The 23677-nt window shown below is 40.2% G+C and overlaps 1 long non-coding RNA gene and 2 pseudogenes across 4 annotated transcripts in view; 1 reads left to right on the top strand and 2 right to left on the bottom strand.

The window, feature by feature from the left end:
- The window catches only part of Vmn2r-ps17 (vomeronasal 2, receptor, pseudogene 17), a 140140-nt pseudogene that overhangs the window by 8883 nt on the left and 107580 nt on the right, over positions 1 to 23677 (bottom strand).
- On the bottom strand, positions 14114 to 16190 carry Gm13169 (predicted gene 13169; annotated as a pseudogene).
- Gm13165 overlaps positions 15941 to 23677 on the top strand; it is a 72471-nt gene continuing 64734 nt past the window's right edge. For all 4 annotated transcript variants that reach the window (XR_003955308.1, XR_003955306.1, XR_003955305.1 and 1 more), the window contains exon 1: positions 15941 to 16545. This is a non-coding gene — a long non-coding RNA (predicted gene 13165). The remainder of the gene's footprint in view (positions 16546 to 23677) is intronic.

Raw genomic sequence — 23677 nt, 5'->3', positions numbered from 1 at the left:
GAGGCTGAATAGTGGGCAGGACAGCATCTTCAGGAGAGAGAATAGCTGGTAAAGGCCATTAAGAAACAAAATCCTGGATCATATCAATCCATTCTTTCAGGATCCGCACTTGAATTATTTTTTATACTCTCTGTACCTGACATAACATGTGAGCTAAGATGACTATACCTAAATTAAGAAATCAACAACACAGTTTGATAAAATGGAGTGAAGGTCAAAAAGGAAACATGTCTAAAACCAAACTTTGTAACCAGATTGACTTTGTATTTCCCCTGTATATATAATTATTTGTAATATATGAACTAACATATTTAAATGGTTAGAAAAGGACTTTGGGAGAAGTCAGTGTAGCATTATCCTTCCCCCTTTCTTATTAGTAAGATACAAATTGTTTAACTTTTTAATCTTAGCTAATTGTATTACAGGACAGCTTAGATACTAATTAAATCAAGGAACATCACTACTTAAGTTATAAAACATTGTGAATATTGCTATTAGACTTTTAGACTGATGACTTTTGTATAATTTGGATAAGAAAAGCTAACTTGAGAAACAGGTTTTAAATGACCATTTAGTAAAAGGATAAAATAACAGTTTTTAAAGTTCTTTTGTTTTTGGTAAATATTACTAAGAACAAATTAATATTTAAGAATATGGATGCAAAAAATCAAGCATTTACCTTATCTTAGGGTTTTGGATTAAATTAAATTTTACAACCTCTATATTTTTTTTACATAGAAAACGGATATTTTATTCTTAATATTTCAGTTTTATTCCCTGTGTTACTGGTAATGATAAGTGGAAATGTATTGTTTATTTTATCTTTAGCATAGTACCTTCTACTGGGTTTTCTTTATATCGATTTTTCCCTATTGATTTATATATATATATATATATATATATATATATATATATATATATATATATATATATATAGACACTTTTGCTATGAATGTTATAGGGCATTTCTCCAAGGTTTTCAAATTGTCCCTAATTTCCCATGGAGTGTTCCACCTTTATCTATGACATGCTTAGAAAAGACTTTTCTTTTTTCTTTTTTTTTTATTGGATATTTTATTTGTTTACATTTCAAATGTTATCCCCTTTCCTGGTTTCCCTGCTGAAACTCCCCTATCCCCACCCCAACCCTTCTCCTATGAGGGTGCCCCCCATCCCACCTCACCACCCTAGCATTCGTCTACACTAGGGCATCAAGCCATCACAGGACCAAGGGCCTCCCCTCACATTGATGTCAGATAAAGCCCCTTCAGCTCCTTCAGCCCTTCCCCTAACTCCTCCATTGGGGTCCCTGTGGTCAGTTCGATGGTTGACTGCAAGCATCCGCATCTCTAAGGATTTCCACAGCTAAGCAGTTCTAGTCACTTCCATCTGTGACTCTTCCTTGTCTAGGTTTTTGTCTCATCCTGCAATGTGGCCTGACAAGATATTAGAATTGTGTGAAGTCTCTTTCTGGGAGACAAGTTTACTCTCTGGTTGCTGCTCTTTCCTTCCCTGAAGATGAGAGTCACAGGAAACTCCCTTATCCTTAGCAAGTTTTTATTCTTTCAACAGTCTAATTATCATATTGACAGACAGTTTCTTTATAATGTCCTTGTATCTGCCACACCAGTTACATGGAGGGGTCAGAATAGAAAGGGATAAGAGAGAGAGGAAAAGGAAGGAAGGAAGGAAGGAAGGAAGGAAGGAAGGAAGGAAGGAAGGAAGAAAGAAAGAAAGAAAGAAAGAAAGAAAGAAAGAAAGAAAGAAAGAAAGAAAGAAAGAGGGGCTGGTGAGATGGCTCAGTGGGTAAGAGCACCCGATTGCTCTTCTGAAGGTCCAGAGTTCAAATCCCAGCAACCACATGGTGGCTCACAACCATCTGTAACGAGATCTGACGCCCTCTTCTGGTGTGTCAGAAGATAGCTACAGTGTACTTACATGTAATAAATAAATCTTTAAAAAAAAAAAAAGAAAGAAAGAAAGTGTAGAGAGTGAGGATGTATTGTAGATTCTGTCCTTAGTTTTGGTATAAACTAAACATTTTTAGATATTATTTTTATTTTAGCATATAACTTAATCCACATGGAGTTTTAAAAGAGTTCTTTATTGTAATGAATTACCAATTTTATTAGTTTTTTTATGGTTCACTTACATTTTTCATTAATTAATATTTACTTTACATCCCAATCATAGCTTTCTCTCCCTCTTCTCTCCCAGTCCCTCTGCCTCACCTCCCTTCTCCCCAGTACCCTCTCCCTTTCTCCTCAGTGAAGGGGAGGCCTCCTGTGGATATCAACTCCCTTGGCAGATCAAATTGCAGGAGGACTAGGTGTGTCTTCTCCTATTGAGGCTAGACAAGACAGCCCACCCAGTTTCACATTTTAATTAAAGAATGTTTCTTATTTTATCTTTAAAATTTTTAATCCTTTGGGCAGTGGATCTCAACCTTCCTAATACTGTGACCTTTTAATACAGTTCCACATGTGGTGACCCTGTACTAGCCAGTTTTGTGTCAACTTGACACAGGCTGGAGTTATCACAAAGAAAGGAGTTTCAGTTGGGGAAATGCCTCCATGAGATCCAGCTGTGGGGCATTTTCTCAATTAGTGATTAAGGGGGAAAAGCCCCTTGTGGGTGGTACCATCTCTGAGCTGGTAGTCTTGGATTCTATAAGAGAGCAGGCTGAGCAAGCCAGGGGAAGTAAGCCAGTAAGTAACACCCCTCCATGGCCTCTGCATCAGCTCCTGCTTCCTAACCTGCTTGATTTTCAGACCTGACTTCCTTGGTGATGAACAGCAGTATGGAAGTGTAAGCCGAATAAACCCTTTCCTCCCCAACTTGCTTCTTGGTCATGATGTTTGTACAGTAATAGAAATCTTGACTAAGACAGACCCCTAGCCATAAAATTATGTCATTGCTACTTTATAGCTGTAATTCTGCTTTTATTTTAATTCATAATGTAAATATTGGATATGCAGAACACCTGATGTGGGACCCAAAGGTGTTGTGACCCCCAGGTTGAGAACCAATGCCCTAGGGCATTGTTAAGCACAGGAGATATACCAGTTTGGAGGTAGCAAATGTTTACGTTGTCTTTAGATCTTTCCATTTGTTCAAATACTTGCAAGTTAGTCAGCAACTATCATGCATAAGCCACTGGAGTACCAGACAGCAGTTTCATCTCCAAACACATCCCTATGCATTTGAAGAGGAGAGTCAGGAGACAAAGGCCAAAAACAATAAATCAATGAATGTCAAAGACAAAGAAAACTAAGACAAACTTTTTAAAAACCAAATCGTCTTTAAAGTTCCAAAAGCAAACAAAACCTGAAAAATGACTTAAACAGCCAGAATCTAAAATGTCTCTGGAGATTCAAAAACAAGCAAGCAAGCAAACAAGCCAAACTAAATTTCTAGAACAGTTTTTATAGAGCAAACATTTCAAAGCAAATAAACAAACTAGATCCATTAAACCCCATGCTTAGAGAGCAGATCTAAAGGGGATCCTACTTAACCAGCTCAGAAACTCCAAAATGGATAGCCAACGAAACCAACGGATGTCTGGAGGCCCGGGAAGTACTTACCAATATCAGCGGAGAAGGTAACATCAGGCTGTCTGGACTCCAAGAATGGGTCCTTGCTGGAACCTAGCTTCCATTCGTGTGATTCCTCCAAAAGAAAGATCATTCTCAGAACCCCAGATTGGGATCCCTAATTGTCAATGCAAAAACCACAGCTCTAATCTTAAAGGGAATAAGAGATAGTTTCTTCTGGAGCAGGTATGAGTGACCGTTATTGACTTACAGACAATTCCAATAGGCTCTTCCTGGGAGCCTAGCAACAGTGACCTAGCAACAGCTTACATCATCACCTGCTTCTGGGTACAAGCCAGGTGCCTCAGCTTATAAGAAGACTGCTACCCCACACTCTCTCTCCTTCACTCTCTCTTTCTTGTCCCCACATGTTCCCGGCTGGCCTCTTCCTCCTCTCCTTCTCTTTTTATCTTTCTCCCCTCCTTTTTCTGCCCCTTTCCAGCCCTCCCCCTGCCCCTAACAAATCTTCTTTATACTAGGCCTGTTGGATGGTGTGATTCCTCAGAGGGATACCTTGTCTAGGCTCACTAACTGTCCCATCACCGCCACCACAATCATACCGCAGTATGAAACGTAACAACTGTGGTGGTTTGAATATGCTTGTCCTAGGGAGTGGCACTATTAGGAGGTATGGCTTTGTTGGAGGAAGTGTGTCACTGTGGGGGTGGACAATGAGACCCTCCTTCTAGCTGCCTGGGCGACAGTCTCTCCTGGATGCAGTCAGGTCAAGATGCAGAACTCTCTGCTCCTTCTCCAGCACCTTGTCTGCCTGGATTCTGCCGTGCTACCTGCTGTGTTGATAATAGACTGAACCTCTGAAACTGTAAGCTACCCCCAATCAAATGTTTGTCCTTATAAGAGTGGCTTTAGTCATAGTGTCTCTTTACAGCAATGGAAACCCTAACTAAGAAAACACAGCTCAGGAACACAGAATTAGGTTAATCAGGACATGTTTAAAATACATTGTCTATTAGCCTTAGATGCTGTTTGGTGACACTCCTTAGCTTTGGGATTGATAGGTGCTAGTGGTTTGCTGAATTAATAAACTCTAAAATGTTTTTATCTCTTAGTCACAGGGCATTAATTCAGACACAGAGGTAGACAAAGGGTGTTTGTTTTGGAAGCTAGAACTAGCTCAACATAAGCTAATTACCCTTTGGGACAGGAACATTCCAATCTTCCCTCAGTACTAAAATTCTAGTCAGTCAGTCTCTGGAGACGCAGCTGCTAAAGTTAACATTCACAGGATGAAGTTTATTGGCTCACCCAGTTTCTGGAGCATCCTTATATATGTACAAACATGTAGAAGACAGTCTCAGGGTAAAAGCTGAGAAAGTCAATCCCAAAAGTAGCACATGAAACTGATTCTAAACAAGTTTCCTTCCTAGCATCTCCAGGCGATTTTTCAGGAGAAAAGAAAAAAAAAAGTGTGTGTATGTGTGGGGAGCATTTAAGAAGGAATATTGTTATATTATTCTGCATTTCCTAGAGTAACAATTTATAGAATGACTCTCTCTGACACACACACACACATGATTTATTAGAAGGACTGACAGGCTATAGTCCATCTAGCCCAACAATGGCTCTATGTGTATGTCTGTATACTGAAGGTCTAAGAATTCAGTAGTTGCTCAAGTCCATGAGACTGGATATCTCAGCTGGTCCTCAGTATATACCATAATCCTGAAGAAGTGGGCTCTAATGCCAATGAAGGAGTGGATTTGCTAGGAAGGGACATACATACAGAGAGAGAGAGAGAGAGAGAGAGAGAGAGAGAGAGAGAGAGAGAGAGAGAGAGCTTCCTTCTTCTATGTCCTTTATACAGGCTGTCAACAGAAGGTGTGGTCTAAATTAAAGGTGGGTCTTTCCACCTCGAAGATTTGACCTTCTCACTTCAAATGATCCAATTAAGCAAAACAAAACAAAACAAAACAAAACAAAACAAAGCAAAACTCCCTCTCAATTGTATCTAGACATTTCTGAGTTACAGTTAATTCCAGATGAAGACAGGTTGATAACCAAGAATAACCATCACAGAAGGTGTTCAAAACGAAGGAAATGTTTAAAGATAAACCACATTCTGGTATTCTAGCCAGTTTTATGTGTAATAATTACTAACTTGCAAGTATTTGGGAAAACTGGAGAAACATTTACTCCTCCAAACTGTCTTACTATACTTGCTAAACAAAGCAGTGTTTATTTATTTTTCATAATATACTTAGTACCAAATTGGCTTATAAGTAAGTGCTCATGTAAACTAAAGTTGTAAACTTGACCCAGATTTATTTTGGCTCATAAAAAACTGAAATTTAAAGGAACAAAATAAAGGTAAATGACAAAAAGTCTATTTAACTAATGCAACCACATAGCTAAAATAGAGACAACTAATGGCTCTAAATCTCTTTGGGGAACAATTAACTTGAGTTTTTGAGTTAGAATTTTAAATCTGCTTTTAGGGACAAGATATACATACTCACATAGTTCTGGTCTAGATGCTATCTCCTTGATCCTTATTTTAGTTCTGGTTCTACCACAAGGCCCAAATTGCTTGAGACATATATGAACTTTAAGAGGTGGTTGCTCCTGCTGCAGGATATGTTCTTCCTATGAACAATTGCACTTCCTTGAAATACTGAACTGTACTCCAAAGGTCAAGAAGACAATTTATGTCTGTGCTTTTGTATATGTTTCAGATGTGTGTGAAAATGTATGTGAATACAAACATTAAATTATTCTAAGAATATTTTTTACCTAACAGTTTTTTAAAATTTTATTTATTTATTATACGTGTAAGTACACTGTAGCTGTCTTTAGACACACCAGGAGAGGGAGTCAGATCTTGTTACAGATGGTTGTGAGCCACCATGTGGTTGCTGGGATTTGAACTCTGGACCTTCAGAAGAGCAGTCAGGTGCTCTTACCCACTGAGCCATCTCATCAGCCCTACCTAACAGTTTTTTAAGACCCTGATTTTAACAAGGCCAATATAGGTGCCAACTCTTAAGTATTTTTCTAATTGTCATTTCAAAAACCTACTTGGAGGCTTACTAATACATCTTTAGAGTTTAAATAAGCTTAATATTAAGTAGCCTAATTAACCCCACAATGATATATTTTAAATTTTTTCTCCTGTTTTTAGGTTAAAAGTGAAAATGATAGTCATAAATGATAAACTTTATCCTACTTTGAATGCTTTATAAACACTAATAAAAGCAAATACTTTTTCTAATAAAAAGTATTTCAAGGTACTAGTCATAATAATTGAAACATTTAACAAGTAATTAATTTAGATTTATTTAAGAAAACAAAAACTACAAATATAATTTACCTGTGTTTATAATTGTTACATATTCAAGGTATGATATGTGTGTGTGTGTGTGTGTGTGTGTGTGTGTGTGTGTGTGGTTTAGAAAAAGCCCCCTGAACTTTCATTTTAAAATGACCTTATTAAAATTGTTATCTGCATTTTATGTTTTCGTATATGGATTTTAAAAACCTATGATTAAGTTTTAGGGTTTTTTTCTGCTCATTGGACAAAGCCTTTTCCTTTTTGGAGGGTCACTGCTTTAACAACAACAACAAGATCTGTTTAGAGAATGATACATACCGTAAATGACAGTTTCTGAAAAAAAATCTGTGTCTGGCTATGAATGACAAATTCCTGAAAAAGTCTGGATTTGCAGAGAGACTGATGTTCCAATTGAAATTTCAATACTGTGGAGAGACTGGAATCTTACAGTTTTACAGGCTATTTATCTGAGATAGTTTTAGCCTTCCGGAAGAGCCTTCTGTTGCCCTATTCAGACTCTGACATCTTTTGATAATAAATAAGACCGTTTAAAATTATTGACTTAGTATATCATTAGCTCCCACCAACCCCAGAAGTAAGCGTGATATCAGATAGCATCTTGGCCTGTAGATTAAGCTCCCCCATCTCCTTGTACCTGCCTCTTTGAACCCACTAATGTGTTTTAAACTTGCTTTAATGTATGACTTTCTTTGTCTTGTAAAACTATAAAAATGTCATGAAACTACTTTTACATTGGAACAGTTTGTAATAACACAGATCTGTTCTCTGGAGACATAGCCACTCAAATGGATCCAAATAAATTATTACTTATTCCTTTTAAGATAAGAGCTGTAGGGTTTTTTTTAAATTATTTTATGTATATGAGTACACTGTAGCTGTCTTCAGACACACAGAAGAAGGCATCAGATCCTATTACAAATGGCTGTGAGCCACCATGTGGTTGCTAGGAATTGAACTCAGAACCTTTGGAAGAGCAGCCAGTGCTCTTAACCACTGAGCCATTTTACAGCTGTAGTTTTATGTCAACACTACTTAGAAAACTCCTCGTGAATTAAATTTGTAAAACTTGTTTTAATGGACAAATATTTAAAGTTGTTTATAAGACTTGGTCTATTAAATAAACTAATAATGTAAACTAATATTGTAAAAGACTTTTAACTTTGGTTACTAAAATTCAAAATTACCTACAGAGTCTTTCTCAAAGGGAGGGAGGGAGGGGGAAGTGGGATGGGGGGCAGGGCAGGGAGGCAGGTTGGACAGGATTTCATTACTTAAAAGAAAAATAAAATCACACAGAAGATTTCATTCTTATTAAAAGAACTGGAGTGTATCCAGATAATTTTAACCCATTTCCTAGAAGACAGTGAGCTTTCTCTCATCGTCTGAGAACACAGGCATGTGGACTTTAAGTAGCTGGATGGTACTCCTCTTAGCTGACAATTGAGTACCCCCAAGAACCAAATGTTTCTCTCAATGTTTATATTCTTAGATTTAAGTTTTTAGATTTAATTTTTTATGATATTTAGTTGTTCCACCAACATATCTTTAAGTGATAAAATAATCTTGGTCTTAGAGAAGTCACAAGTGAATATATAATGTCCTTTCATTTAATCATGCCTTGTAGTTATGACTGCTAGCTTACCCTAAGCCCATACATTATTCCAAAACTAACATTTAAGAGATCCAAGGTTTTTACTGTCCTATATACACTCATTACACAGTATAGTTTGGATAAAATTTTAAAATCTAGTTTTTAAATATAACTTGAATTCTCTTTACTCTAGCTGTAGATAACCAAAGGTTTAGAATTATACAAAAGATAGCAATCTTAAATAACAACACCTATGTTGATTTATACATTAAGTATTGATGTTTCTAATTTTAACTATTATCTAAAAAGTTCTATAGTGCAATTATCCAGCCTTTTTAAAAATCATTAAAGAATGTTTGTATTTTACAAATAAAAAGGGAAGACAATGCTAAAGTGATTGGAGGTGTCATTTCCAGCCACTTAAATATGAGTAAGATAGCTCATACAGTACAAATAACTATAAACACAGGGAAATATAGTCAATCTAGGTAAATATGTACATTTTGGTTATTTTAAATACATCTTTCCTTCATTTGTTAGCTTCACTCCATTAGGTCAAATTGTGTCTTTAATTATTTGATTGTAGATATAGTCATCCCAGTTCATGTGCTATGTCAGATAAAGAGCATAAGAAAATCATTCAGATCTCCATCATGAGCAGATGGTTTAACATCATCCAGGATTTTGTTTCTTAGTGGCCTTTACCTGTTACAGGATATTTGATTATTGTATGTAGAAATGCTAATTATTAGAAAAATGTCAAAGCTTAAATAGGTATAGCATTATGCAGTTGCTGTTAGGTGTGTTCTGAAGAGATGCAGTTTAGGCGTGCCTCTAAAAGCCTCCATAGATAAGAATGCTAATGCAGGGAAAGTCCCTGTCCATGTTAAGGCAAGTTGCTTGGGAGAAGGCTTGTGTTTCTTGATGTGTGACCCCAGACAAAGTCAGCTGGGTGCTCTAGAGCTAACCCACCATAAACTTGAAATGATTTAGCAACTACTGACTTGGCTGGAGCCTCCCCATCCAAGGGTGTAGGGGAGGAGGTAGAGACTTCTTTTATATGCAATTGGACCTTTCATAGTGTCTCTCTCTCTCTCTCTCTCTCTCTCTCTCAGAAAAGAGCAACAGAAAAGCAGCTGGCAGGACACAGGTCAAGCACTATTCTAACAAAGAGAACTGAGGAGCCCTTTTGGGTTTGGAGGAGCTCAAGGGAAAGGTAGATGAGCTCCGAGCTCCGTAGAAAGACACAGATAGACACTTCCAAAGAGCTAGCAGTTTAGCTGTAGGATGAGGCTTGTAAATAGATACTTTGTATGTAATTAAGAAAAGAAAGTTACCTTGCTGAGCCTGCTTTATCCTCAGTTTGCACTTCTGTCTTTATTGGTATTAATATCAGATAATTTAAAAGGTTACATTTATCACCTATTCTTTCTAGAAGAGGCTATCTTGCTCTACTCAGCCTCTACATCAGATCCTAGCAATGAGTTGCTTAGCTATGTGGGAACATATGATGTTTAATAAATAATATGTGACCCCACTCAAAAAAAAATATTTGGCCGGGCGTGGTGGCGCACACCTTTAATCCCAGCACTCGGGAGGCAGAGGCAGGCGGATTTCTGAGTTTGAGGCCAGCCTGGTCTACAAAGTGAGTCAAGGACAGCCAGGACTGCACAGAGAAACCCTGTCTCAAAAAAACAAAAACAAAAACAAAAAAAAAAAAAATTTTTGGTTGGCTAACAAAGAGGACTGCAAAGGAGTTTCCAAAAAGCAGCTGTATTTGCAGAAACTGAGTGACTAGAATTTCAGCACTGTGGAAAGACTGGAATGTGGTAGGTCCAGAAGCTAAATACCTTATCTTGGGCAAGTATTAGTCTTGCCGTGGTGTCAGAACTAACACCCTGTGACTAATGGATAAAAATTTATTAATTTACCAGACTGCAAGCTTCTACCAACCTCAAAACTAAGCAGGTTATTCAATAGTATCTTGGGCCTATAAAAAAGATTCCTCAATTTCTATGTACCTACTCCTCTGCTATAACTCCACGGTATTTTAAACTTGCTTTGATTTATGACTTTTTGTTCTATAAAGCTATAATACTTCATAAAACTGTTTCTACATTTGAACATGAATTTGAGGTAAAGTCTGTGTTCCTAGGCCATGGTCACCCAAAATAATTTCAGAAAAACTATCTTTTATTCCTTTAAGGTTAGAGATGTGGTTTTGAGTCAACACTTTTGACCCAAGAAAGAGGAACATTTCTCCAGTTTCCCTATAAGGCCATTGATCATCATGAGGTATTCTCTCAGACACCTCCACATTAATGGTTGAAAGTAACAAATGCCTCTCATCTTCAGTGTCTTTCTGATCAGATGCTCATAAATTTCCTATGCTAATGGCCCTGCCCCTTGCTGGCTTCAGCATCTGGGAGAGCAGACCCCGCACCTTGCCTAGGGCAGTGTCTTAGAGCTGGCCCTGGTAGACAAGTTAGCCTCTCGTCCTCTAGTCCTGTAGCATTCCAATCTCTCCAAAGTATTGGAGTTCTGATATGTCAACCCCTTTCTGTAAGCAATCGTCCTTTTTTGGAGGGGGCTGGAGTGTTGGTTTTTTTGAGACAGGATTTCTGTGTAACCCTGCTTTCCTAGAACTGGTTCTATAGACAGAGCTGGCATCAAACTCAGAGATCCTCTTGCCTTTGCTTCCCGAATACTCAGTTTAAAGGGGTCTGCCACCATATCCAGGCTCCATCAGTCTTTTCAGGAGCTCTTGTTCACAGGAGGAAGAGTTCAAAAAGGAGTTTGTTGTCAGTTTATAGATGTGAGCTTTAGAGAATGAAGCAAGAGATCCTGAGAAGCAGGGCACCAGCAAACTGCTGGCCTAGGGACTTTGTGTAAGACTCATGGCAGGAACTGAAGTAGGGCAATGAGGAGGGGGTGGGTTGGCCACTCCAGTTGTCCCAATCATGATCCTGTCCTATTCTACCTTTTAATCATGTTCTCATATATAGATTGCAAATATGTTCATTTGAGGAAAGAAAGCAATCAAGAAAGCAGAAATCCTTTCTTAAATCCCTGTCTTCTGGCCCAGGCATTGCCTTTCAGCTGCAGTGTTGAAATTAAGCCAAACATCATGGTGTCTTGTATATAGCAGCAGTTTCTTGCCCAGAAAAAAAAAATCAGATGGAGATATGGTTGTTCCTATAATAGTTTATATGAAATTGATTGTCATGTCTAGGATTCCTTGGATTGATGAGAGAGAGGGAGAGAGAGAGACAGAGAGAGAGACAGACATTAGAGAGAGACAGACAGAGAGAGAGAGAGAGACAGAGAGGGACAGAGACAGAGACAGACAGAGACAGAGACAGAGGCAGAGAGACAGAAAGAGAGGCGAGAGGCTCTCGTTGAGTTTCTGTTGCATCTTGGAAATGAAAGGGTTTACTTCATCTGACAGATTCCAGTCTATCACTGAGGGAAGCCAAGGCCAGACCTTAAGGTAGGAGTTTGAAGCAGATGCCACCAAGGAATGCTGCTTGCTGGTTTGCTCCCAGGCCTGCTGAGCTACCCTTTTATAAACCCCAGGTCATAGTACTTCAAATGGTGGGCCTGGGCCTCCTATGTCAACCAGCAATAAAGGCAATGCCCCACATATGCCACAAGCCAATCTGTATAGGCAAATTCTCATTTATATTCATACATCCAAGGTGACTGTAGCCTATGTCAACTTGACGATAAAAACTAGACAGTATACTAATCATTTTCTCCTTTTATTAAAAATACACTTTATTACATAATATATCCTGATTATAATTTCTCCTTCCTCTACTCCTCCCAGTTTCTCCGCATCTCCCTTCCCATCCATATTACTTTTGGTCTTTTAACAGATAACAGTCGCCTAAAGGGTAATAATATTGTACTGCATTGCATTGTATTGTACTGTACTGTACTGTACTGTACTGTACTGTATTGTATTGTATTGTATTGTATTGTATTGTATTGTATTGTATTCTTTTAATGCGAAAACAAGAGTAATGGATAAGAATAGGACAAAACAAACAAGCCAAAAAAAAAAAAAGAGACCAAGAAAAGGCATTGCACAAGAAGTAGATATACACACATCACATACTCAGGAATCCCATAAAAACACTAAACTGGAAGTCATAATATATGCATAACAGGACCTAGAGAAGAAACATGGAAAGGCTCCAATACAACTTTATGAGACAAGGAACCTCCAAAGATGCCTTTGAATTTGTTTTCTGTTGGTCATTTACTCCTGGGCATGCAGATTACTCTTAAAGAGTAGTTTGTTTCCCCAGTGAGATTCCCTTGGGGAAAAAACAAACTTTCATTTTAAAGTGGTTATCAACTGGAGGTTGCTAGTAGTGGGTTAGGAATGGGGTCATGTGTTCACTTTCTTTTCAGCTCTAGGACCAAATCTGGTACAGACTTCTGCAGGCCCTGTGCATGCTGCCTCAGTTTCTGTGAGTTCATATGTGTGCAGACATTGTTAGTTTACAGGGTCTTGTTTTTTCAATGTCCCCTACCTCCTCTGTTTCTTTCTCTCTTTTGAAAGATTTATTTATTTATTTATTTATTTATTTATTTATTTATTTATTTATTTATTTATTTATTTAATGTATGTGAATACTCTGTAGCTGTCTTTAGACACACCAGAAGAGGGCATTGGATTCCACTACAGATGGTTGTGAGCCACCATGTAGTTGCTGGGAATTGAACTCAGGATCTTTGGAAGAGCAGTCAGTGCTCTTAACTGCTGTGCTATCTCTCCAGTAGTCCCCCTCTGTTTCTTTCTTTCTTTCTTTTTTTAAAATACAAACATAGACTTTATTAAATGCTGCTCAATTTCCAGTGAAGATCTCTCATTATAAAACAGTTTTCCATACAACTGCAAGGCAAGTGGCTGGGATGCTACTGGTAAAAAGTGTGAAAAACACCTGACCAGGTAAAAACAGACAAAGCTTCTACATAGTCAACTCTGAGGACACCTGCTGCAGTTCCCTTACATAAAGCCAGGCAGTGATAGCTAGCAGTCTGCATCACACTGTGGGAGGGACCCAGAGCTCCACCCTGCAGGCAGGCAGGCCTGGGGACTGGCATGGTGAGGACTGGGAAGGCCCTGCCTCCAGCCTTGGAGGAGAGGAATGAAGGAGGTGAGCCTCGGGACCACCCGTGGCCTGTGCTGCTCCGCACACGCTCCGGGGTGCTGCTGCAGAAGGGGGGATTTGGGAACATCAGAATTTTGGTTTACTTTCCCCCAACTTTAATACTTTGTGCTTCAGAAGCCTGGAAATGTCAGATGTTGTAAAACCCAGAGTATGGCAGTGTCTTTAATGAGGCTGGGCTCTTGTCCCCCGCCCACACCTCCCTAGGAGATGTGAGGGAAGGGCAACACCTCCGCTTATCTTATGAGGCTCTTTCCTCAGATGTACTCAAGGTGTGCAGCACCAAGGTGTGCAGCACGGTGAAAACACATGATAAAGGAAGTATGCAGAGGACGACTTCATCTGTGTGTGCAGCACAACCGGGCTCAAGTCGAAACATACGCTTGCCACTCCCACCATCACCTCACACAACAGAGACAGTGACACAATCCATGATTAGACAGAGTTTACAATATACTTGGCTGTGATACAGCACAGGGCTATGTTTTAGTCCATAATTCTTTTGCTTTTACGCTTGCCAGGAAAAACTGGCCTCCTAATTATATTATACAGATGAGGTCTGCTCTGAAGTTTTTATATCCCCCCCACCCCAAGAAAAAGTGTACAAAACTACCGCCCAGCAGGGAGAGCTGATCTTTATTTGGCACTGGTACTGCTCTGAATACTGTGCATGTTTTAAGCATTGTTCTGTTTCTCTAGAGCCTTCTTCAGCTGCAGCTCTTCTAGCTTTTTCCATAACTCTTCCCGTTCCAGTTCTTTCTTCTTCTCTCTCTGTCTTTCGGCTTTGTAGGAACTAGTAAGGTTGTCAAAAAGCTTGCCGTTCATCTCCATGAGGGTTTTCAGCACATTGTACACCAGTGCTACAGTAGGCTGATTCCAGTGTTCTTTGGAAATTTTATACAAGCTGGCAAACATGATTGGCAGGATTTTATCTATATTCTCTTCAATCAAACTAAGAATATATTCATTATTCCAGAATTACAGTGCTCTTTCTGCAACCTGGAAATGAGCTGGAGACACACTTGGATATCTGCTTAAAAAGCAGCTCTTCAATTTTTTTGAATTGTGTTGGTTCAATGACATCTAAGACATCTTCAATTTTTCCTAAAACATCACCTCTTTCTGACTGCATGTTTTTGGCCGAAATTTCAGCAGTCCTCTGATCACCGGCTCTGTCAGCGTTGTGGCTTTCTCCAGGAACTGCACAACACAGTACGCCAGCTGTGCATAAAACAAGGCCAATCCTTTTGCAGTATGCATAGGAATAAAAACCTTCATTAGAAACTGCTTATGCTCTGCTTTCACTGGCAATGCAAAGCCATTGATGATACTTCCCAATATTTCAAGGAGCTCAGCCACACCACTGAAATGTTCCGTTTCATATATAAACCTGAGGAAAATGTTGTTAATCTGCTTTCTGATGAACGCTCTCAGGCCAAGGAACTTGCCATAAATCTGATTTAGGACGGTCTTCAGGAAGTCGCGCTCCCGTGGATCTTCACTATCAAAAAGCTCCAGGAGCAGTTGGACAACTTCTGATCAATGTATCGCTTTGCAATGCTGGGCTGGAAATCAGCACTCTCCAAGAATCTTTTTTTTTTTTAAGATTTATTTATTTATTTATTTATTTATTTATTAATTATATGTAAGTACACTGTAGCTGTCTTCAGACACTCCAGAAGAGGGAGTCAGATCTCTTTACGGATGGTTTTGAGCCACCATGTGGTTGCTGGGACTTGAACTCAGGACCTTTGGAAGATCAGTCAGTGCTCTTACCCGCTGAGCCACCTCACCAGCCCACTCTCCAAGAATCTTAAGAAGAATTTATACACCAAACTGTAAGTGAGGTCAAAAGGCCTCAAGTGTGGGCTCATCCTTTTCCGGGTCAAAATCTGGATTATCACTTGGAGGAAGTGTCCGGAAGATGTTAGCACTGATCATTTTTACTATATCAGAATACGCTGATTCAACAATTACACCACGATTAGTTGAAACATACTCAACCAGTTCATTCAGTGTCGCTCTTTTAATTTCTTTGATCTTCAAGTCTGAAACAGAGTCCATGAAATCAAACAGTACACAGCACTGTTGTAGCTTCTGGCAGAAAAGCTCTTGCTGTTCATTTGAAGTGGCATCTTTGAGCTGGGGCAGGGGGTGCAGGTCCGCCTGGCTGCCCTGGCTGCGGAACTGCGAGGAGCCCTGAGAGCGCTTCTGCCTCTGCGCCTTGCGCACCGATTTCCGGGTCAAGCCATCCACTTTATCCGAGGCCGAGATGGTGGCGCAGGCAACTGGTGCGGGCGGCGACGGCGACGACATCTCGGCGACCCGGGCGCTCGGCGCCTCCCCCGGTGGCTGGCCCGGGCAATCGGCGGAGCACAGGCACGACGGGCCTGCGCCCCTGCGTCCCGGGCCGGCCGTGCCGCCCTCGCGCTCCGCGAGCTGCTCCTCACCCGACAGCGCCTCACTGCCGCCTCCCCGCGCCGCGCTGCCGCCTCCCGGGGCTGGCGGGGGCGCGCGGGCCGCACAAGTTACTGACGCCCGGAAGAGGGCGGACGGAGGCGAGCCCGAAGTGTGGACCGCTGGGGCGAGCGCGCGGGTGCGGACGCCGGGCAGGCCTGACGGCCCCTTAGCGCGCGGAGTCCGGACAGGTCTTCAGCAGCTGCCGCCCGCGCTGTCCGCCCGAGCCGCCGCCGAGCGCTCGTTCTCCTGTCAGCGATGGCCCCTCATCGCCCGGGGCGGCCACCCGCACCCCGATCCTTGGATCCTTGGATCCTTGGAGCGTTGCCCTCGCTCAGCCTCCCGCGCCTACCGGCCGCCCACGGAGCACGCCCGGGAAGCAACTGCTACAACTTGAGAGGGTGGCTGGCTCGGGTGAGGGGGGACTCTGTGCGCGTGCGTGCGCGCTACCGCGGCCCGGGGGAGGTCCTCGCGGGGGGGGGGGGGGTTGAGGAAGGCGTTTGACTGACAAGTTCCGCGGGGTCACACTAGCCTCCTGAGTCTCCAGAGGGGGCCGGGGCGCGGGCCCCCCTCTGTTTCTTAAACTCTTTCTGTCTCCTCTTTCATGGGGTTTCCTAGTGGACTGTCAGTCAAATAAGATATTGCTTGGTAATTCCTACAAGTTTTGTGTCACCATTCCACTAGCATATCTTGTAAGCAGGGTACCTTTGTAGACAGTGGTGCTGTGGCTGGGTTGATGCTTACAAGTCTCTTTTGACAGAGTATAGAGGACTTTCCTGTAGTATAGATGCTGTGTTGATTTGAATATGCGTGGTTCATAGGAAATGGCACTATTAGGAGTTGTGGCCTTGTTGGAGGAAGTGTGTCACTGTGTAGGTGGGCTTTGAGGTCTCCTCCTATGCTCAGGCTCTATCCAGTATGGATGAGACCTGGCTGCCTGCATAGAAGAGTTTCCTTCTGGCTGTTTTTTGGATCAAAATGTAGAATTCTCAGTTCCTTCTTCAGCACCATGTTTGCCTGCAGGCTGCCATGCTTCCTGCCATGGTGATAATGGACTAAACCTCCGAAACTGTATTTAAATTAAATGTTTTTTTTTTAATTTATAAGATCGAATTAAATGTTTTCCTTGATAAGTCTTGGTCAAGGTGTCTCTTTATAGCAATAAAACCTTAACTAAGACAAATGTCAAAAAGTGTAGAGGGTCTTTAAGATCATGCAGTAGTCAAAATTAGGGACATGATACTCAGGGATCAGTTAGTTTTGGATCCTGTTCTTTTTGTATTGGGTTGTTTTTTGTTTGTTTGTTTACCAGTTGTATTATCTGTTGAGATGAGTTGGGATCTCGCTGACCATATCACTTTAGAAGCACTGAAGCCATTTCTCCATGTTGACTATCCCCTTTGGAGAATGAATGTTGAATAGAGTCAAACATCAGGGTTTCCACAGCTTCTCTGACCAAGGAGACAGAGCTGCAGGACCTTAGGAGAGATTCCTCATGATTTCCTGGGACCTGGTTGACCTTGGAAGGCAAAGATCAGAATACAGTGACTTCCATTTAGTTCTTCTGTCCACATTGGTACAGACCTCCCACTTAGTTACTTTTGGTTGCTGTAATAAAAGACCATGACAAAGACAACATACAGAAAAAGAGTTTATTTTGTTTTATGGTCCAGAAGGGTAATGTGATGGTTCAAATGAGAATGGCCCACATAGGCTCATCTATTTGAATGTTTGGTCTCCAGTTTGCAGAACTATTTGGGAGGACTAGGAGGTATGGTCACTGGAGGTGTGTCACTAGGGTTAGCCTTTCAAGTGTTAAAAGCCCACACTATCATAGTTAGCCCCCCCTTCTCTCTGCTTCATGCTGATGAATAAGGATATAAACTCTCAGCTACTGCTCCAGTGCCATGTTTGCCTGCTGCTGCTGTTTTCTGCACCATGATGGTAATGGACTCACCCTCTGAAACTGTAAGCTCCCAATAAACTCTCTTATTAGTTGCCTTGGTCATGGTGTGTTTTCACAGCAATAGAAAAGTAACTAAGAAAGTTAAATGTCCATATGATGGTGACAGGCAGGGCAGCAGGAGCAGGAAGCAGAGAGCTCACATCTTGAACAACAAAACAGTGAGTGAACCATAAGTAACATGGAGATTTTAAACACTCATATTCTGCCTCCCATGTCATATCTTAGAACTCCCCAAACAGAACCAGTAACTGAGAATATCCAAACATTTGAGCCTTTGGGGGACACTGCTATTCAAACTACTGTATTCCACTTCCTGGCCATATCATAATGTTTTCTAGGAGCAGAACATTCCTCAACACTTTTTGTTTCACAAGTTGTATGCTTAGCTAAGTGGGATTTTGCTCTGAGGACAGCCTTCCCTTTGTTCCAGGGCAGAGCAGGGGCTCATTTATTTATTTGTTTGTTTGTTTGTTTATTCATTTCTTACTTTAGTTGTATGGGTGTTTTGCCTCCATATATACCCATGTGAAGGTGTTAGAGTTACAGTTTGGGAGCTTCCATGTGGTTGGTGAGAATTGAACCCCAGTCCTTTGAAGGACATCCAGTGCTCTTAACTGCTGAGCCATCTCACCAGCCCCAGAGATGCTCTTGTTAATAGCACTTATGCTCAGCTCTTGGCTGTAATGCTTAGTTCAGTGGTGATCATGTTCTCTTCAAAACTACATTTGTATTTCCTTTTATTCCACTTGCTCTTTTTCATTTATTGCTAATAATAACCATGTTGCAGACTAAATATTATGCTTTCTTGAAATTGTTTCCATAAAAAAAAACATAGTGTGTTACTTTAAATTTACTCTCAGACAATTTTTAGGAAAAGTGCAAAAGGCAGCCAAATTCTTTGCCAAATCTCACAGGTGTTGTCTCTAGCTCTGCTGCTGAACTTGTTCCCTCTGAAACCTCATTGGGCCTCCATAGTCCACATTGCTACCAATATTACTGTCTTTCTGTTTCCTATAAGGATGGCCCAATAAGCACTGCTTACATCATTCAACTGCTTTTATTTTCCAGAGTTCCAAAATTTCTTCATTCCTCCAGAACCTAATATGGTTAGGTTCATTACAGCAGCGATCTATTCTCTGGGTTGAGTTCCTATATTATATTTCTGTAATCATTTAAAAACTATTTCTTAACAAAATCAGGATTTACTTTAAACGTTTAGTTTTACTTAAGCTTTACCTAAATGGAACACTAAAGTTAAAAATAAAAGATTGATGTAGCCTTCTGGATGTTGAATAAACAGATTTGGGGGCTGTAAGAGTTTGAATGAGGATGGCCTCTGTAGATCAGAGGTTTGAACACTTGGTTCAAACACACGCCACACCATGACTGTGGCAACTTATCCAAACACAAATAAATGTTTATTTTGGCTTATGGCCCTCAAGTTTGGAGTCCATAATGGTGCGGATGGCATGGCAGCAGCAGGAAGAGGACCATGCACATCTTGAACTGCAACACAAAGCCACGTGTGGCATGGAATCTTTAAAATCTCAAATCCCTCTCCAGTCTATAGTAACACATTTTCTCCCACAAGGTCGCCATTCCCAAACCTTCCCAAACAGCATCACCAACTGGAGACCAAGTGTTGGAACATCCTTGTTCCGCTTATACAGAGGTCATCCTTGTTCAAACTATTAAAGCTTCCAAGCATGTCTAATCAACACTGAGAACATCAGTTACATCAATCTTGTACTTTCAACTGTAGTGTAACATTTGGATAAAGCTTAAGTAGAACCAAACATTTCAAGTAAATCCTGATTTTGTTAAGAAAGTTTTTCATTATCTTGATTAGACAGTTTTTAAATCCTTGTAAATGTTACAAAAAATAGATCATAAGAGAAATATACTGATTTAAATAGAACTTTGCTATTAATAAGTTCAGTTTTGATCTCAGAAAATATTATACATATCATCTGTTTCATTATTTATATACCTCATGTAACTTACTAAGACCTTCCATGACGTCTTTAGGCTTCCTAACTTTTTGATTTTGGACGAACACTTACCATATGAGAAATTGAAGGAGCTAGAGGCAGGTGAATTTCTGAGTTCAAGGCCAGCCTGGTCTACAGAGTGAGTTCTAGGACATCCAGGGCTACACAGAGAAACCCTGTCTCAAAAACAAACAAACAAACAAACAAACAAACAACAACACCCCCCCCCAATTTTATACTTAAATACTTTTAAACATTTTCTTCTCTTATTTACTGGCAATATAAGCCATGATTTTCTAACTGAGAAGAGTTTATACACTATAGTAAACATGTAATATAATATAATATCAATACATATTTCCATGTCTGCAATTGAAAGGTCAAACATGCAGTATTTGTTCAGTCCCTGAGAGTAGATGTCTGTGCAGTCTCAGTCTAGGGCTGGAATCCCAGGGAGGTCCTACAGAGCTGCCAGTTTTCAGTCTACTCTGGAATCCCAAAGAAGTAGGTTCTAAAAAGGGAGACTGAATGGCTCAGGAACAGGATAGATAAACTTGCCAGTGAAAGTGAAGGCCAGCTGGAAAGAGGCAAAGCTTCCCACTTCCATGTTTTTTAAGATGAGCTACCACCAGAAGGTTTATGATAGGTCTTCTGAATTCAAGTTGTCTGATTAAGGAAATCCCTCATCGGAATGTCCAGAACCTTGGATTTTAGTTGCTTTCAGATGCAGTCACATTGACATCAAAGATTAGACTTCATGCCAGGTTTGAGTTTAAAAAAATATTGAGAAATGTGGAATAGCCAGGAAAATCAATAGAGCTGAGAATCAGCAGTAGCATACACTCCTCAATTCAAGAATTACTTTGGTTTGTAAGAACCAATTGAAAGCTTCCTGGGAACTAGCATCCTATTCCAGATATACCTTAATGGCAAGGACTCAACTTCCTGACAGGCAAGGTCAGTCCCTCAAAGGATCTAAATCTGGAGAAGTCAAGCTTTACTTTAAAAAAAAATTTATTCCTTGACATAACAAAAATATGATTGTCTATTTCAGATATGGCATCAATTTTTTTTTTCTGTAAGGATTTGGAGCTATCAAGTGGAGTTCCAAAAAGAAAAAAACTATCTATTCTGACCTATGGCTGAAAGATAATCCCCTAAATTTCCCTTAGAGCACAGGAGACATATTAAGTAAAATAATCCATCAAAATCAGAAGCCCTATGCTAAATGTAGTGGTTGAAAAAGAAAGGCTTGATAGGCTCTTAGATTTGAATATTTGATCACCAGTCAGTGGCATTATCTGAAAGGCTTAGGAGGGTGGCTTTGTTGGAGAAAGTGTATTATTGGAGATAGGCTTTGATGCTTTAAAAAACCTAAGGAAGGCCCATTGGCTCTTTCTACCTACTGCCTGCAGAACTGGATAATGAACTCTCAGCTACCATGTTTGCCTGTATGCCACCAGAATCTCCACCATGATAATGTACAAAACCTCTATCTCATTGATTTTCCCAAAGAACCAGCTTCTGGTTTTGTTGATCTTTGTATAGTTCTTTTTGCTTCTACTTGGTTGATTTTAGCCCTGAATTTGATTATTTCCTGCCTTCTACTCCTCTTGGGTGTATTTGCTTCTTTTTGTTCTAGAACTTTCAGGTGTGCTGTTAAGCTACTAGTGTATGCTCTCTCCAGTTTCTTTTTGGAGGCACTCAGAGCTATGAGTTTTCCTCTTACAACTGCTTTCATTGTGTCCCATAAGTTTTGGGTATGTTGTACCTTCATTTTCATTAAATTGTAAAGTCTTCAATTTCTTTCTTTATTTCTTCCTTGACCAAGTTATCACTGAGTAGAATGTTGTTCAGCTTCCACATGTATGTGGGCTTTCTGTTGGTTTTGTAGCTACTAAAGACCAGCCTTCGTCCATGGTGATCTAGTAGGATGCAGGGGATTACTTCAATCTTCTTGGATCTGTTGAGGCCTGTGTTGTGACCAATTATATGGTCAATTATGGAGAAGGTACCATGAGGTGCTGAGGAGAAGGTATATCCTTTTGTTTTAGGATAAAATGTTCTCTAGATATCTGTTAAATCCATTTGGTTCATAACTTCTGTTAGTTTCACTGTGTATCAGTTTAGTTTGTGTTTCCATGATCTGCCCATTGCTGAGAGTGGGGTGTTGAAGTCTCCCACTATTATTGTGTGAGGTGCAATATGTGCTTTAGTAAAGTTTCTTTTATGAATGTGAGTGCCCTTGCATTTAAAGCATAGATGTTCAGAATTGAGAGTTCATCTTGGTAGATTTTTCCCTTGACAAGTGTGATGGTTTGTATATCCTTGGACCAGGGAGTGGCACCATCTGAAGGTGTGGCCTTGTTGGAATAGGCATGACCTGGTTGGAATGGGTGTGTCACTGTGGGTGTGGGTATAAGATCCTCACCCTAGTTGCCTGGAAGTCAGTCTTCCAGTAGCGGCCTTTGGATGAAGACAAAGAATTCTCAGCTCTGCCTGTGCCATGCCTGCCTGGATACTGCCATGCTCCCACCTTGATGATAATGGACTGAACCTCTGAACCTGTAAGGCAGCCCCAATTAAATATTGTCTTTATAAGACTTGCCTTGGTCATGGTGTCTGTTCACAGCGTAAAACCTTAACTAATACAACAAGTAGGAAGTATCCTTCCTTATCTTTTTTGATAGCTTTTGGTTGAAAGTTGATTTTATTTGATATTAGAATGGCTACTCCAACTTGTTTCTTGGGGCCATTTGCTTAGAAATTTGTCTTCCAGCCCTTAACTCTGAGCAAGTATCTGTCTTTGACACTGAGGTGACTTTCCTGTATGCAGCAAAATATTGGGTCCTGTTTACATACCCAGTCTGTTATTCTATGTCTTATACTGGGAAGTTGAGTCCAATAATGTTAAGAGATATTAAGGAAAAGTGCTTGTTGCTTCCTGTTGTTTTTTAATGTTGTTTTTGTGTTTGTGTGGCTATCTTTTTATGGGTTTGTTGAAAGATGGCTTTCTTACTTTTTCTAGGGTGTAGTTTCCCTTCTTGTGTTGGAGTTTTCAATCTTTTATCCTTTGTAGGGCTGAATTTGTGGAAAGGTATTGTGTAAATTTGTTTTTGTCATGAAATATCTTGGTTTCTCCACCTATGGTAATTGACAGTTTTGCTGGGCATAGTAGCTGGGTTGATATTTCCGTTCTCTTAGGGACTGTATGACATTGACCCTGAATATTTTAGCTTTTATAGTCTCTGGTGAGAAGTCTGGTGTAATTCTGATACATCTGCCTTTATATGTTACTTGACCTTTTTCCCTTACTGGTTTTAATATTATTTCTTGGTTTTGTGCATTTGGTGTTTTGACTATTATGTGATGGGAGGAATTTCTTTTCTGGTCCAATCTATTTGGAGTTCTGTAGGCTTCTTGTATGTTCATGGGCATCTCTTTCTTTAGGTTAGGGAAGTTTTCTTCTATAATTTTATTGAAGATGTTTACTGGCCCTTTAAGTTGGGAATCTTCACTCTCTTCTATACCTATTATCCTTACGTTTGGTCTTTTCATTGTGTCCTGGGTTTCCTGGATGTTTTGTGTT

This window comes from Mus musculus, chromosome 4, assembly GCF_000001635.26.
Source record: "Mus musculus strain C57BL/6J chromosome 4, GRCm38.p6 C57BL/6J".
In the NCBI taxonomy this organism is placed as follows: domain Eukaryota; kingdom Metazoa; phylum Chordata; class Mammalia; order Rodentia; family Muridae; genus Mus; species Mus musculus.
The sequence above is the reverse complement of the archived record's forward strand: the minus strand, read 5'-3'. Positions and strand labels throughout refer to the sequence as shown.